Here is a 15,716-nt window from a genome sequence, read left to right on the forward strand (position 1 = left end):
CATTGTTCAAAGTGATTCTTACTTATTTGTGTTCTAAATCAATTAGTCAATTAGTGTGTTTTGCAGCCAGCTTTGGTTATGTGGCACAAGGTAGCGAGGTGTTAGTTTGTTTGTCTGATAATATAGGTTTGACACTGATTCTCGGGCAATAACACTCTGGTGAAAATGTGGAAAACTTTTACATTTATTATTGATTTGATACACCGAGAGAAAAGAAAAAAAAAGCCCCGAACCAATACCCCCCAAAAAACCAGAGCCAGAACCTAGCCTATCAATAACAAATTAGCAGCGCGCTTTTTGCTACCCGGGACAACACACAAACCCAAATAGAAAATTACAGTACATTTAGAATGATTAAAGTTCAATTTAAACAATTCTGTCACACATGTGCGGATATTATATCAATGAGTTTTTGTGACAGAAATTTTGAAATCTGATACATCATTTAAAATCAAATAGGTACTCACTCCCATGGCAATTAGGCAAATTTGCGTGAAAACTTTGTTAACGATCATTTCGCTCATTGAAATTTCTAAATTTACATAAAAACGAGTGTACCGCCGTGCTAAAATGTATCTATAGATGTGCATGCATAACAGAATCCATTACATTATATAGCATTGCTGGCAGATATTTCACACATCACGGCATATATATCGAAAATTGTCTTTAGTAAACGTAAAATCAAGACAAAAAAAATTTAATTTGTTCCAAAACATACACACACATAATATCTCGTTGAAAAGGAAAAGAATCAATAAAAATTCCAGAATTTCAAATCGACAGGATATGTTTCCTTGTAGATGGGAAATTTAAAGTTATTGCCATTTGGGTGTATAATATTCACGCTAGCGGAAATGCAAAAAAAAAAAACGGGGAAAAAACCAAGAGGAAAACTCCCGGGTTATATAATCGATTTGTATACAGAAAAACAATAGCTCTTCAATTGTGAGAATCTGAATAACATTTATTGTGATTTTTGTGTTCTTTTTTTTCCTCTGTTAAACGACGTTCAAGAATTTAATCAAGCGCTTTAGAACACCTAAATACATATGTATATAAATCGGAATGAAACATCCACGTTTGTTTGAAATGAAATGGACATTTCTTAATGTTACGGACAGAGTGTTTATTCAAGTAGCTCTAGTGTGAATCAACTATTAATGAAAGTACTGCATGGTTTTTGTATTGAAATTTGATTCTTTTTTCTTTCTTTATTTGTGTTTCGGTTGGTTTATAGATTTTGTTGTGTTTTGGAAACAATTACTAATCGGAGAAAATTAGTTCGTTGCACGAATGGTAATTCTTCTATTCATCTACAGTTGTAGGTTGCTAGTAGATTAAGTATCTATCTAATGATGGAAAACGAATACGAGAGTAAGTACATTTTCCACCTTTTCTCCCATATTTACCACTATATGGGCCTTCAGCTCGGTACATAACTTGCCAATTGTCAAAATAAACATATCGCACACTGTTTCGATCCAACGAACTATTGTTTAGTGACTGCCATGGCTACAGTGGCTATATGATGACTAAACTGCCACTTCTAGTCATAATCCTATACGTGTTATAGTATAGCGAATCATAACAAAAATAAAATGATATTTGATTGAACTATCCAACACACACTGGTCCCGTGTCATTTAAAGCAATTTACAATTTACAGACGTCCCACATGCCCGATTTGTCCGATTTGTCCGACTTTTTCAACATTTGTCCGACTTTGTACGATTTGTCCGACTTGTCCGACTTTTTCAAGATAAAATTTGTTAGTAACATTAAATGCTTCTAATGCAAACGAGAAAAAAATCGTTCGCTCCGCTCGCATTTAGTTGGTTACACATTTTCACATTGTACATGTACCTATAAAATTAAGGCAGTAAATATATTACTGTATTGACTAGCTATGTGGACCTACATATTTGCGGGATTCTTTTGAAAAACAGCCTACCGAAATCGGACGCATTTTCCAGAGGACTTTTTTATGTGTGCCTAGAAAAGTATTCGACCCTAGAGGCCAAAACCACTTTCAAAAAAATTCTTCAAAGTTGTGTGGCTGGTGAAAGGTGATCAAAAACCGAAAACTTGAACTTTTCTTACAAAAATTTCTCCAGTTACACGAGCCGTACAGGGTCGTGTAGGGTGTCATTAGAAAGGTATTCATCCACACTGAAATATGTGCAGTTAAAGTTTTCAACCGAAGACTTACACTGTTTTTACTAAAATTTCTCGAGGTACACAAAACGTACATGATCGTGTGTATCATTTGAAAGGTAATTTTATGTGCTTTTGGGCCAAATAGGGTCTATAGAAGCATCTCTGATGAAATATGGACACTTAAACATTTCAACTTGTATTTCATCGTAGATGCATCCAAACCACATAAGACTCTATTTGGTTCAAAAGCCCATAAAATTACCTTTCAAATGTTACCCCACACGACCCTGTACGTTTTGTGTACTTGGAGAAATTTCAGTAAGAACAGTGCAAGTTTTCTGTTGAAAACTTCAACTGCACATATTTCAGTGTGGATTAATTTTAAAACCAATAAGTCCCTATTCGGCTCAATAGTACGTGCGATTACCTTTCTAATGACACCCCACACGACACTGTGCGGCTCGTGTAACTGAAGAAATTTTTGTAAGAAAAGTGCAAGTTTTTGGTTTTTGATCACCTTTCACCAGCCACGCAAACGTCGAAGAATTTTTTGAAAGTGGTTTTGGCCTCTAGGGTCGAATATCTTCCTAGGCACACATAAAAAAGTCCTCTGGAAAATGCGTCCGATTTCGGTAGGCTGTTTTTCAAAAGAATCTCTCATTTACAATTTTATATACATAACATCAACTTACAATCGACAGACAATCGAATTTATAAGTTATATTCCTACCGACATCTAAGTTATAAGTTGTAGGTCGACAGGGAGGTTGTTGAACCATGATTGAGTGATAAGACTTCAGGAACTGACATGCATCTGTTTAAATGTCCATAAAGTTCATACAGAAATCCAAAATAGTCTTTAAAAAGCCTGCGATATAAGCCCCAAGCAGGATCTATTGGAGATTTTTTTGCAGCGAAGCAAATTTGCTAGAGGTGTTTTTTATCTTTTAGATGAACTTCATTCCTGAGGCCTTTAAATTCGATTTATAAATACGATTTATCGACGTTTATCGATGAGAAATAGTCCGATGTTGTACTTTATTGAAAAAAATACTTGTACTTTTCCTTAGAAAATGTCCGATTTTGTCCGACTTTTTCAAGAAAAATGTCCGACTTGTTTTAAGTTGGACACCCCGAAAATCAGTGGGACGTCTGAATTTACTAATTCGTTTACTTTCGTGCGATATCTACGACCGTCTGCTGGAGGACATACATAAACCCCGTCCGCAATTCCATGAAGGCCCTAAATCATTGATGACTACATGAATATGAATTTCAGAATTGTAAAGCGCATCTGCAAATCAGTGTTGTTAGACAGAGTTAAATGGGAGGCAGCTCATGAATTTTACTTCGAAAAATGTATACTTCTCGAGCTATAACTCTGTTTGACAACACTGAATTGTGGCCGACCTTTATGGACGTCCCCTTTAATCAATTTATCATTTTATTTACGGCAAGAATTCAGAATCCCTAGATTTTAACGCCTTATTGTTCCACAAACTAAACCAAAATGTTTGGTAATTTAGTTAATCACAATCGCGAAGTTATTCACACAATTTATCCTTCCAAAATCGAAAAAAAAATACAAGAAATTCTAATCAGCTATCACAGGTGACAAGTTAACAATTATTTAATCTAAAAACTGGACCGAACAAAAACAACATTTCCAATTGAAATCGTGTTGTATTGCTGACTGAGACGTCTCTTCATAATATCCTCCTAATATACCATTGATTCAAGCGTGTATGTTAAGTGCATGATGTTTGTTTACGTTATTGTTGGATGTAACCCAGAGAAACTTGATTCCCTCCTCAAAATCATAATGACAGTGTGAATTTGCAAAGTAATGACGATTTAATGACAATGTAATCCCACGCCGCTGTCGTTCCATTATACGTTCAGTCTGTTTATTTATATTTCATAATGGATCGCATTTAAGTCATTCGGATTGTCTCTTACTGTATATATTCGAAACGATATTTTATTTTTGGGTACTTAGTCAACCTGCCCCAAAACCTTTTAACCTATACGTTCGCTTATCTCATTTATCTCGAAAACATATAAACAAAATTACATTCCATTCTGTATTTTATATGGATTCCCGTTAGCCTCACTCCTGGGTCCAATTGCCAGTAAATCAACATTAATTTTTTTTTATCCACATCTCCAGTGATGTCACAATACAAATAAATTTATTTTTACCTCCCCATTTTCTTTCTCAATTCTTTTTGTCAAGTACCTTCTTGTGTCATTCGTCTTATGAGAAAAAGGAGAAAAGTCTTTATATTCAACCTGTATACCAAAATAAATCGTTTATAATCCTATCTCAGACGACCTTCAGTTTGTTCATGTCAGAATGGTCAAATGGCGCTATACGGTAGAAAATTCACAGTTCGTTTCAGCATGAACTGGAAAACTTTCGTTGGTCTACATTATGCATGGTCTTTCAGGCTTTTCTTTTCGTTTTCTTTTTTGGATTACATTTTGTCGATTGCTATGTGATCAACAACGCTGTTTGAAGAAAAGCAATTCAATGAGGCAACCATGTGATAAGTATCAGTTATTTGTTTGCCGAGAGAAGAAAATAGGAAATTCGAAGAAGAACAAAGTTTTGTGGCCAGAACGGAGCGATGGCATGGAGCCGCTCAAGTTGGAATTTCCTGCGACAACGTTTTTCAAATGTGCTTTTCTCCGTATCAACTTGTTGCGCCATTTTTCATAACAAAAACAAATGTCCATTGTTGCCCTCTGTCAAAATAAGAGGCGGGAAAATAAACATTTTCTCCTCCGAACTGTCTTCCGACAAAGTGTCAACGAAATGGCCTCTTGAGTGGAGTGGAGAAGCTAAAAAATGTCAATCGTGGCAGTAGGTAGTGGGTATGTTTAGACGATAACTCAAAGAAGATAATCAATCTGATATCTGAAAGGTTTCGTTAACAGCCTGAGAAATGAATAAAAATGCGCGATGGGTTCTAGTTTTGTAAAACCAAAACCGTTTTTCTGTTGCGAAAAAAAGTTGATGTGTGCTACGCTACATACAGTCCAGTCCAGTTCAAAATCATCTTACTACATTTTCGTGTAAACGGCAACTAAACTTTCTATTAGGTATACCAAAAATGTTGGAAACGAATGACTTCTTCACAACTTTTTGTATTCTTGAGATGGACATATACTTTCGAATTAACCATGATAGACGGGCGTACTGCGGCGGAAAATTGTCGAATTGTGAAACCCATTCCCGTTTTCACCATAATTCAGCCAAAAACGAAAACATTTTTCTTACTTTATACCTCAAATCCAATGTATAACTACAATTCCAAAACAATCTTTCTGTATACACACCATACAATATGTGGCATTCGTATCGTGTCCATACTCCATACATTGTATATGGCAGTGGGGGTAATGTTTGAAACGTTGAGTTTATAGATGGGGTTGACCAATAAAAAACTAACTTTAGTTGACAATTTGCCGTTGTTTTTCGTGAGGTGAATTCGGATTACTTGAAGCAATTCGTTATGAAGAGAACTCAAATTGATGCGAAGATGGTACACACACAATATATACACAGAAGAGCACAAAAATCTTTTTTCATTTAAATTTTTATCAATAAATCAAATAGAAGATTGCGAATCAAAGAAAATTCGACAGAGGAAAGAGATAAAAAAAAATGAAAATTGTTGTCATAGTAGGGGTGTGAAATTTTTCAAGAATCGGAACAGAAGGGGTCCACATATTTCGGGAGAGGTGACATTTCTACAAAGTTTAATGTCGTCAGGAACAATAATACCGTTCAAAAAATATTTGCCCCATATTTTGACCTCTACCAAAAAAAAAAGTTCGTAAAACTCGAAAATTTTACTTCCAGTTCTAAATGATTTTTGTTTATTTGTTTAGGGAATCCAAAAACTTCTTGTACACCTCTTCCATTCTCATATTCCCGAACCACTGCACACCTCTATTGTCATATATTCAATAATTCGATTTATAAAGTCACACCGTGATCATTTTTGCATTATACACACATAATCTAAGCGCCATTCATATTTTTCGATAGTTCTCTCCCCCCTCCCTCTCTCTTTGCTAAAGCTCATAACAGGTCAATGCAATAAATCTATAACTAACATCGACTTTAATTTTGAAAACGGAAATAAACGGAAAGCTGAACTGCATTTCCCCATATTATGTATGTGACTTAGCTTACAAAAGGGCGTTTCATAATCTGCCACATGCATTCTACATAAGAAATAAATTTTGACTAGCACCTTGGAAATATATTTCAATGATTTAGTGGGTGAGGTGAACCAAAATTCATGATCTATAATGCGACTTAAGATGAAGTGACAAAATGTAATTGTCGTTGTGGGAAGTCTATAAATTGCCTGGTGTATATATTTTCTCTCTATCTCTCTCATTCGTTCTTTCTCTGTCGTTCCTGTCGCCGGACTATTTATTAGTTTCTTCTCAATTTTTTCCTATTTTAATCTGTGAACTAAAAAGAAAATTGAACAAAAAAAATCTTTTACAATACTGCCTGGAACGTTCATACACATTAATCTTATTACATGACACAGTTGTCATCATGTTTGGCAAAAGTCTAAAATCAATTAAGATGTTCGCCTACCCAAAAGTTTTCAATGACTGATCCTACACACATCCTCCATCGTCGTGCCATTCTGTAGCATCCTGAATGTGTATATACAAAATATACGCACGGTATTTTTCAGTCTCTTGAGCAATAGCGACAAAATATAAACAAATTGCTACTCTAAAACTCCAGTAAATCTTCTTAGATTTTATGGTTCAATTGATTCAACTTTTATTTATTGCTGTCAATACATCTCTTGTTTCATGCTAATGAAATTTTTTTCCGTTGAGTTGAAGTTCACTATTTTCCTTGAAGGAGGAAAAATTGAGAATTTGCAATAGCCGATTAGTTTATGATTTTTTTGTTGTTTGATGTTGTCGTTGTTCGGTATTTATGTATGTACTCTGCAGGGTTGGGCTGTGCTCTATTTTGTTTTGTAAAATTTCGATATTTAAAGCCAAGATTTCTTATGACGTTCAAAGGCAAAGTAGTTCCTTTGCAACTTCAATAACATTTTCGTTTAACAGATATATTGGCTGAACGTGTGTCCTTCCTGTGCTCACATATGGAGCGGAAACGTTAACGTTAACAAAAGCTTCCGAAAATAAATTGAGAGTGACACAAAGAGCCATGGAACGGAGTATGCTTGGAATAACACTCAGAGACAGAATGACGAATCAATGGATTCGACAACAAACCAGGGTCGTTGATGTCATGGAAAGAATAGCATCTTTAAAGTGGAGCTGGGCGGGACATATTGCAAGAAGGACGGACGAACGTTGGACCAAAAAGATCATGAACTGGAGACCACCTAAAACACGACCTAGAGGTAGACCACCAGAGAGATGGAGTAATGGTATAAAGAGAATTGCAGGCGCAAATTGGCTGAACCCGCCTTAATGATAAATTTACCGTCAACGCGCGAATCGAAACTTCCGGTTGACAGAAGAATTTCCGAATAACGTCGTCTTATGAAAATCATATTAGTGAGAGTTCCAAATAACAACTTTGCCTTTGAACGTCAGTAGAAACTTTGGCTTTAAAATATCAAAAATTTTCAAGCCAAAAAGCCCAACCCTGGTACAGTGTTCATTCGAAGTGTAAACATTTCAATTTAACGATTTCGATTACTTTGATTTTACGTCGAGAGTGTAAGGTGAGCCTTTTCAACTGAGTATTTAGGCAACGGGTCGATATCAGTCGCGTATCGTTTGTCTAATTCATTGTCAATTCATCTAAGTCATTAATTAAAATGAAACATCAAAACAGATTTAGTATAATTCTGTACAAGTTACCTGGTGCAAACGAAATAAGAGAAATCATAGATACGGAGAGGAACCCTAGGACAGTGGACGTTCATCAGTTATTCCCCCAGCTCCTTCACAGCGTAAACAGTAGACAGCGTAAATTTACAACATTTATACAGCGGCTTGACAAATTTACAGATTTGGTCGAAGTCATCGGAGGATGGAGCACGTAGAGAGTCAAACTAAGTAAATCATGAGACAATACTCGGTCTGTCTTAGTCCGAATTTTAAACCGAATTATTTCATTTCACTCTGATTATCAGTATTTTGGGGACAAAAAAGTGTTCACGCGTCGTCAAACGGAAATCCACGAAATGACGTTATGCCAAACCATTGTTTTTAGGAGAGTTTCGGGAGGAACGAAGTTTGCAAAGTTTCCAAGACACAAAAACGATCTTTTCCTTTTGAATTTAACCGATTGTTGAATGTGGAACTTGTCTATAGACTTCTTTTTTTTGGTAAATTTAGGAAAATAAGAACCTTCTAGCCCGCGGGACCTATTTTTGACAATTTCTTTTACAATTTTTCGATATTTAAGGAGTATTTGCAAATTTTTTTACCTTTGGAAATTTTTAAGAATTTTGGTAAAATTAATTCTCTTAAAATTTCTAAAATTCTTAAATTTTAAATCTTTGGAATTTAATTGAATTTATATCTAAAAAATTTGCTCTGCTCCCACGTTAGAGAATGATACGAAACAAATTTCCGATCTATTATATCTAGGCTAAGCTGAACGATAAAATATAAAGTTAACACCAACAACAACAATAACATCAAGAGGAGCAGAGAACACACTAACCTATATTTTATTTAAAGTCTTAGTACAACATTTATATATATTTTCTAAAAAAGAAAAACGTAAAAATATATTGATCAAATTTAGACGAATAAACAGATTTCGCAGGATGTTATGATTCCAATTTTATTACATTAACAATTTTATAGCAACGTTTTCTGTATTATATACAAAATACATATTAAATTAGAGGAAAAAAAAATCGTACCAAAAACATACACACACAAAACGTGTTAAAGAAAAAGAAAGAAAAAAATTTGTTTGAAGCGTGTGTTTTGCAAAACTGGTATGATCAATCATATAAACAAGAATAATTTAATAGCCTAAGGTGAAATAAAACTAGAATAATTTTTTTTTATTGTTTTTGTTGATGTTTTATTAATTTAATCGACCATTTTCTGTTTGTTTATAAAAAACGAGTTTATTTTACCATTCCAATTTCACCTTGGACTATAAACTCTTTCCGAAGCTCTAAATCTTTCCATTTATTTTCATAGCACATACAGCAACAATATATTACATCCAATACAAGTTCTTCATTAAATACAAGAAAATCATCATTTTGCGAATGCATTCTATCAATCATAATATTAAGTAAGAATGTGGTGATGTCGACGAAACGATGTATATATCGTAATCGTATAACAGCAAAAATGGACTCTTAAGGTTAACCCGCGAGACATTTATTTGTGTTCACTCGTTTTAACCCCTTTTCAATCGAATACTCACTCATTAATATTAATTTTCTATTTCAACGATTCGCAATAATTAAATTATAATAACATTTCCTCAAGTATAATTACATTACGACTAGCATCCGCACGTGTCCACATTTTGAGCAGAAATATTTTTTTTTTATTGTCTGTTCCTTTCGTTGAATGCAATGTATTATGTCTGCGTAGACGTGTGCACTGGTGGAAATGTGTTTGCATTGTACATTAATTTTGGTGACGCTCGAATAGTTCCGTGAAAAACACAACTTAAAGATGAGTACTCTCACTCTAGGGTATTTCTTGTGAACTTGGAGTATTTTTTAGCCCCGTACGAAGTACAAAGGGGCTTATAGGATTACGATGCCGTGTGTAATTGATGGAATTCGAAGCAGACGGTAAGGACAAAGTGTTTGCCTATGTTCATAGATGACGAATCCGCAATAAAAATTTTGTCTGTCCGTCTGTCACGTCGATATCTTGAGTAAATCAAATCCGATTTCAAACATAGCTAACGCCGACCCGTACGAAACACCTATTCGTATCAAAAGCCTTTACTGTGAAACTCTACATTTCTTTTACTTCATTCTCTACTGAAAAGCTATTCGCCCTTTAAAATCACTTACATTATCTTTCTTTGCCTTGTTAGCATATACAAATAAATTGCCGGAGGCAATATAGACAGCCCCGTACGAAGTCAACTTTCATAAATTCCTATTTAAACAGCTATATACCGCTATATTTACCTATATTTTCCTATAAATAAACATTTCACAGATGAATATGCTATTATATAGATCTATATGCCTGTATATAGCTCAATATAGCTGTATATGGGTATATATAGATGTCCATATATGTAATGCCTGAAACACCCCACACACATAACAAATTATTTCCATGTTAACAGAAACACTCTAAGTACCATTTTTCCCAATATATATCACTTTTATTAAAATCCAATATGGCCACCGGCAGCCATTTTGTTAGGAGACCGGAAATTTTACCGACGCTTTATATTCGTTAATACCTTTCAAACAAAAAAAAATTCATGAAATTCGGTCAAAATTTACTCGAGATATTGACAAAATACTCCACGTTCACTGTACGGCCGAGTAGCCAGATAAGAGCTCACTCCAAGAGACCTAGCTCACGCTCCGGAGAACATAATTTCAAAAACTTTTTTTTCCCTGATTCAATACCTATCTAATAAAGTTAAAACAGACGAAATATGTTGAAATGTGGCCGACCTACAAGCAAAAACTGCTTGCCGCCCTGTGCCTGGGTCTAACTCACGAGTCGGTCATCCGATTTCCATAAACTTTTTTTTTTGTCGATCTGTATTGTAAATACCTTTTATTTGACGTATCAGTTACAAGTGTAACGTTTCAATGTCCGGAGATATCTTCAAAAAACCGTAAAGCACTTATTGGGCCACAGCTCGGGAAGGGTCGATCCAAAATCACTCATCTTCGAACTTAGCCTGTCTTTTGACATTACCAAACGGGAAAAAAAAGAATTTTCAAAATCGGATGCGTTTTACTCAAGTTATCGTGCAGACGGACAGACGGACAGACGGACATTTTTTTTTCACTGATTTGGCATCTCTAGACAACCACATAATAGGTTTCCCCTTACTCAGGGAGTCCAATTCGACGTGTTACGGATGTATGCGTAAACGCATAAGACCCCAGTACTTCGTACGGGTCTAAAAATTTCTTTTTTCCTGAAAGGTAGTTGAAATAGTGAGGCTAAGTTCGAAGATGGACATATTCGGGTCGGCCCCGCATTCGTTATTTTGCACCAGCTGGTCACATACAATTCCAAATGGACACCAGCTGGTCCCATTTGGAATTGTATGTGACCAGCTGGTGCAAAATAACGTATGTACACCAGTTTGATGTAGCGATTGTAGTTTTGAAATATCGCAACTTCATCTCTTATTTCCCACGTCGATTAGGAAAAACGTTGTTCCTAACTTATGCTTAGAGGCCCTTTTTTTAGCAAATTCGATTCCAGCACTCTCCTCCGGCTTGAACTCTCATTCGCTAAAAAAGCATTTTAGCATGCGTTGGTAAAATAACTATTTTTACTGATTGCTTCCTTTTATAAAAGAGAGCAATTAGAGAGAAACGAAGAAGAACAGCTGAGACAAAGTGACTAAATTTATGGGTGCAAAACAGTATCATGGAATTGTTTTCTCGATTTCCAAAGATTGCAAAAAATCCGAAAAATGGAGAAAAATTGTCGTAAAGGATGCAGACCGACCTTTGTATGTTTAATTTTTTTAAAAGAATAAAACCTAATTCAACGATTACACATCATTAGATAAGAAAGAGAAAAGGTTGTTGTTGAGTAATTTGGGCAATTATTTCCCTTATAATGTCAGAAAACTTAATGTTTGCGATGGTTATTTGCATAGAATACTAAGAAGTTTTATGGTGGAATTAAAACCCAACAATGTCAAAAATTCACATGTTGAACATTTAGTACAGTTCGTAATTAACGACCCACGGTTGTTATTTTAAAAGTTTGAAGAAAAATCAACCACAAAAGTTGAACGCTGTGCAACTTCCAAAAACAGTTTTACTTTTGATTTGCTAAGGTAGCCCGAATCGATAGATTCGTGTAACATCAGCCATTCGTACAAAATATTTTCATACGAGAATATGTGTACCACGGCGATAACGCTCAATACACACATCAACACTGATTCTGAAAGCAATTTAAACATGATATATGTATGTACGATTCTGGTATATGTACTTCGCATCCATCATATTATATTTCTCATCATAAACATCATACCGGAGAATGAGAAAGTTTTCATATTAAAGTTTTATGATATAGAACCCGTTAGTGTTGTAGAGGTATCGGGTTTGGTCCAGCTGAAAACAAAATTAATATCAGAGGATGCTCTTATATTTTCTATTTTCACATAGGTTAGCTGTGCGCTCTATAGGGTTGGTGGTTTTAATATCAAAGGCTCTTTTGATGAGAAGAAGATTAAAAATATTTTTTTTTCTCCATGATACGTTATGGTTTGCTATTAATTATTATTAAAAGCGAAGATTTTCTTTTTTATTTCTGTGTGTTGCTTTGCGTACATAACATTTGCATTTCGCGTGGTAGATTCATGATCACACATTCAAAAATATATATTAAACGAGAAAATAAAAAGTGAAGCTCCAGTCCTTCAACAGAGAAAAACTGAAGTCAGATGATATGTGTTCGGATTGCAATTTTTGAATTACGAAAACACAATATCGGTTTAATTTTTTTAGTACAGAAAAAATGACTTCTGTACACAAACGAACCATCAGAACCCCGTACAAACCCGTATATCTATTGCGTACGTGACCCTAGTGCGTCTGTCACCCTACTTTGACCGGAAGCCTATTGCGCCCGTTAATGTAGTTAAAGTAAAATTATGAAATGTGTACATCTTAGAAATTGTGCATAGCGCAATTACGAAGCCCCGTACGACGTTTCAAGATTTTTTTTATTATTTTGAAATTGGATTTGATTTACTCAATATATCGACGTGACAGACGGATTTTTATTAATTTAAATTTTTATTGCGGATTCGTCATCTATGAACATAGGCAAACACTTTGCCCTTACCGTCTGCTTCGAATTCCATCAATTACACACGGCATGGTAATCTTATAAGCCCCTTTGTACTTCGTACGGGGCTAAAAATCATTATTTTGTACATAAAAACCATTATTAACCACTACACCATTTTGTAATAAGCAAGTTTCTACCATTTAAAAAATGTCTTTAAAACATGGTTATTGCAAAATGCTGCTGAATTTTGTACACAAAAACCATTATTTTGTACATAAAAACCGTAATTTTAGTACATAAAAATTTGATTTTGATGAAAAAATATTTCTTCGGTGCCCAAGAACCGTTTTTGATTGCGGACGAAATAGCTTTCACCTATGTACAAAATCAATTTTGCTTTGTACAAAAAAAGTATTGCTTTGATGACCAGAAAATTAGTTTGTGTACAAAATCAAGTGTTTTTTTGTGTACAAAATATTTCTTTGTATACGAAAGTTACATTTTGTGAACACAGTCAAGTAAAAAATAAATTTTGTTTGTACAAAAATGTTGACGATTTTTTGTTCTTCTACCTCTGTGTCAGCACCAATTTAAAGGCTTTATTTGGTTGTATATGTGCAATATGCAAATCCGAAAATTATATTCTTATTTTGTGTGGTCTTCCACTGGGATATATATGTTGTCCCTATGTATATTCGTATTGTACAGATAATGTCAAATACAAGGAGACAATATACAACTATGGTGCATGTTTCACTATACCCCTTTTTCCACCCACTTTCTATGTCTAATGTAGAAATGTGTACCTTTTTGCGTCAATTCAAATAACACAGATGTAACATCTGCACTTTGTATTCGAAATATTTATGTGTATTAATGTTGATTTTCCATACAAATTCGTATCATGTATAGGTATATATAGAGTAGAGGTGGATATATGAATGCCAAGCGCATGAAGAAAATTGATTATTCAAGGGACTGTGTATAATGCACATTTTAATACCGTTTATTCGACATCATATTATGAAAAGGGACGGAAATTCAAGGTATCATAAAAATAAATATAGTAAAGTGGCTGACGGCAAATGTTCGTTCGCAAAAGACTATTCATTTCATCAAAAATCTTTGTTCGCAGTCTTTTTTTTAAATTTTTGCTTATTCAAAACTATAGTTGGAAACAACTTGGCGCCCACTAACTTAACTGATTACAAATTCATTTGTTAGTTCAATAGAGGATTAACCTTTCGCAGACGGCAAGAATATCAGCAGTTTTACTATCGGATTTATTAATTCATTGGATCTAAGAATTCTGAAAAATAGCTATCAAATCTATTACTTTATTTTTTACAACCAATATTCTTATCATTTTTACGACCGTCTTCGTCTTCGAAATCTAAACAGGTTATAAACAATTAAACCTTAAACAGGCCAGTCAACACGAAAAAAAAGAACTTTCAAAAGATTTGAGTCTGGCTAAATATGGTCTTTCATCCAAATCGGATCGTTCCAACAAAGCATATAATTGGCAGGTAAAGATGGAACAAAGATAGGGTATGTATACAACGATAAAACTGTAAATTAATTTAAGAAAAACCGCAAATCTCGGTTCTCTATTTTCAGCCCCAAAAAGGAAATTGTAGATAAGAATTATGTTATGAAATCATTAAAATTTTAATTAAAAATTATAGAAAAGCAAAACATCTGCAGCTCTGTGCTCTGTGCTCGCAAATGAATTTTATTCATCTTGAGAATGCATATAAATTAGCAAAGAATTCAATTTTGATTTAAACATGAATAACTCTTTCACCAAATTTATTTTAACTTTTAGCAGAAAGCCAAGCATCTCACACACACACAGAGTACCCAGTACACCATTCTATTATAAGTTTTGCATGAAATGCTGTCTTGAGAGTTAAATTAGCGTAAAGGGTTGATCGTAGCATTATGAAAGCGATTCGGTTCCATTCAACTATCTTAATTATATTGACGGTTGCGATTTAAGAATATTATTTTCTTTTCTTTTATTTCAACGATATTCACTAAATTATCAATGCATTAAAATGTAATTCATGTTGTGTTGAAAGTGCTCAATAATATGCAGACTGCCAGTTTTTTTTTTCCTCAAACAAATAATAATCAAACACAGCGTCAAGAGTAGATCAGGACGCAGGTCCAATGGAGTGGGAAGCATTCAAACATTTTTAATTGCAGATTCGGATAGAGGACCTTCTGAAACGTGGAGAAATCCCTTCTCCTCAATAAGCTTGTTCCCGAAATTCGGAATTACAAGGGAATGAAGGATGAAATTATTCCCAGCTTGTTGACTTTCAAGGTACGTGTTTGGTGATCAGGAGCGGGTAGAAAGTTTAATGAGGAGAACAGACGCCAAATGGAGTAGATTCTCAGCTCATCGTGAGATGGGAATAGGGTTGGAAGAGACAAACAATTTTGTTATTTTAGGAATTTCTCGTAGAAACTATATTCCGGAGGTCAAATGAGAAAGAATTGCAAAAAAAAGTTTTACTTTTCACACCGCTCGCACCTGTAAAATTCTAGAATTTTCGGTTTTTTTTTGGTTCCTCTGA

General features: G+C 34.5%; 1 long non-coding RNA gene across 1 annotated transcript; it reads right to left on the reverse strand.

The window, feature by feature from the left end:
• Positions 1–289: 289 nt before the first annotated feature.
• On the reverse strand, positions 290–15,370 carry LOC119067094. Its single transcript, XR_005085863.1, has 3 exons — positions 15,329–15,370; positions 10,120–10,126; positions 290–300 (listed from the first exon to the last, which is right to left on the reverse strand). It is a non-coding gene; the product is annotated as an uncharacterized LOC119067094 (long non-coding RNA).
• Positions 15,371–15,716: the final 346 nt, after the last annotated feature.

This window comes from Bradysia coprophila (assembly GCF_014529535.1).
Source record: "Bradysia coprophila strain Holo2 chromosome X unlocalized genomic scaffold, BU_Bcop_v1 contig_117, whole genome shotgun sequence".
Taxonomy (NCBI): domain Eukaryota; kingdom Metazoa; phylum Arthropoda; class Insecta; order Diptera; family Sciaridae; genus Bradysia; species Bradysia coprophila.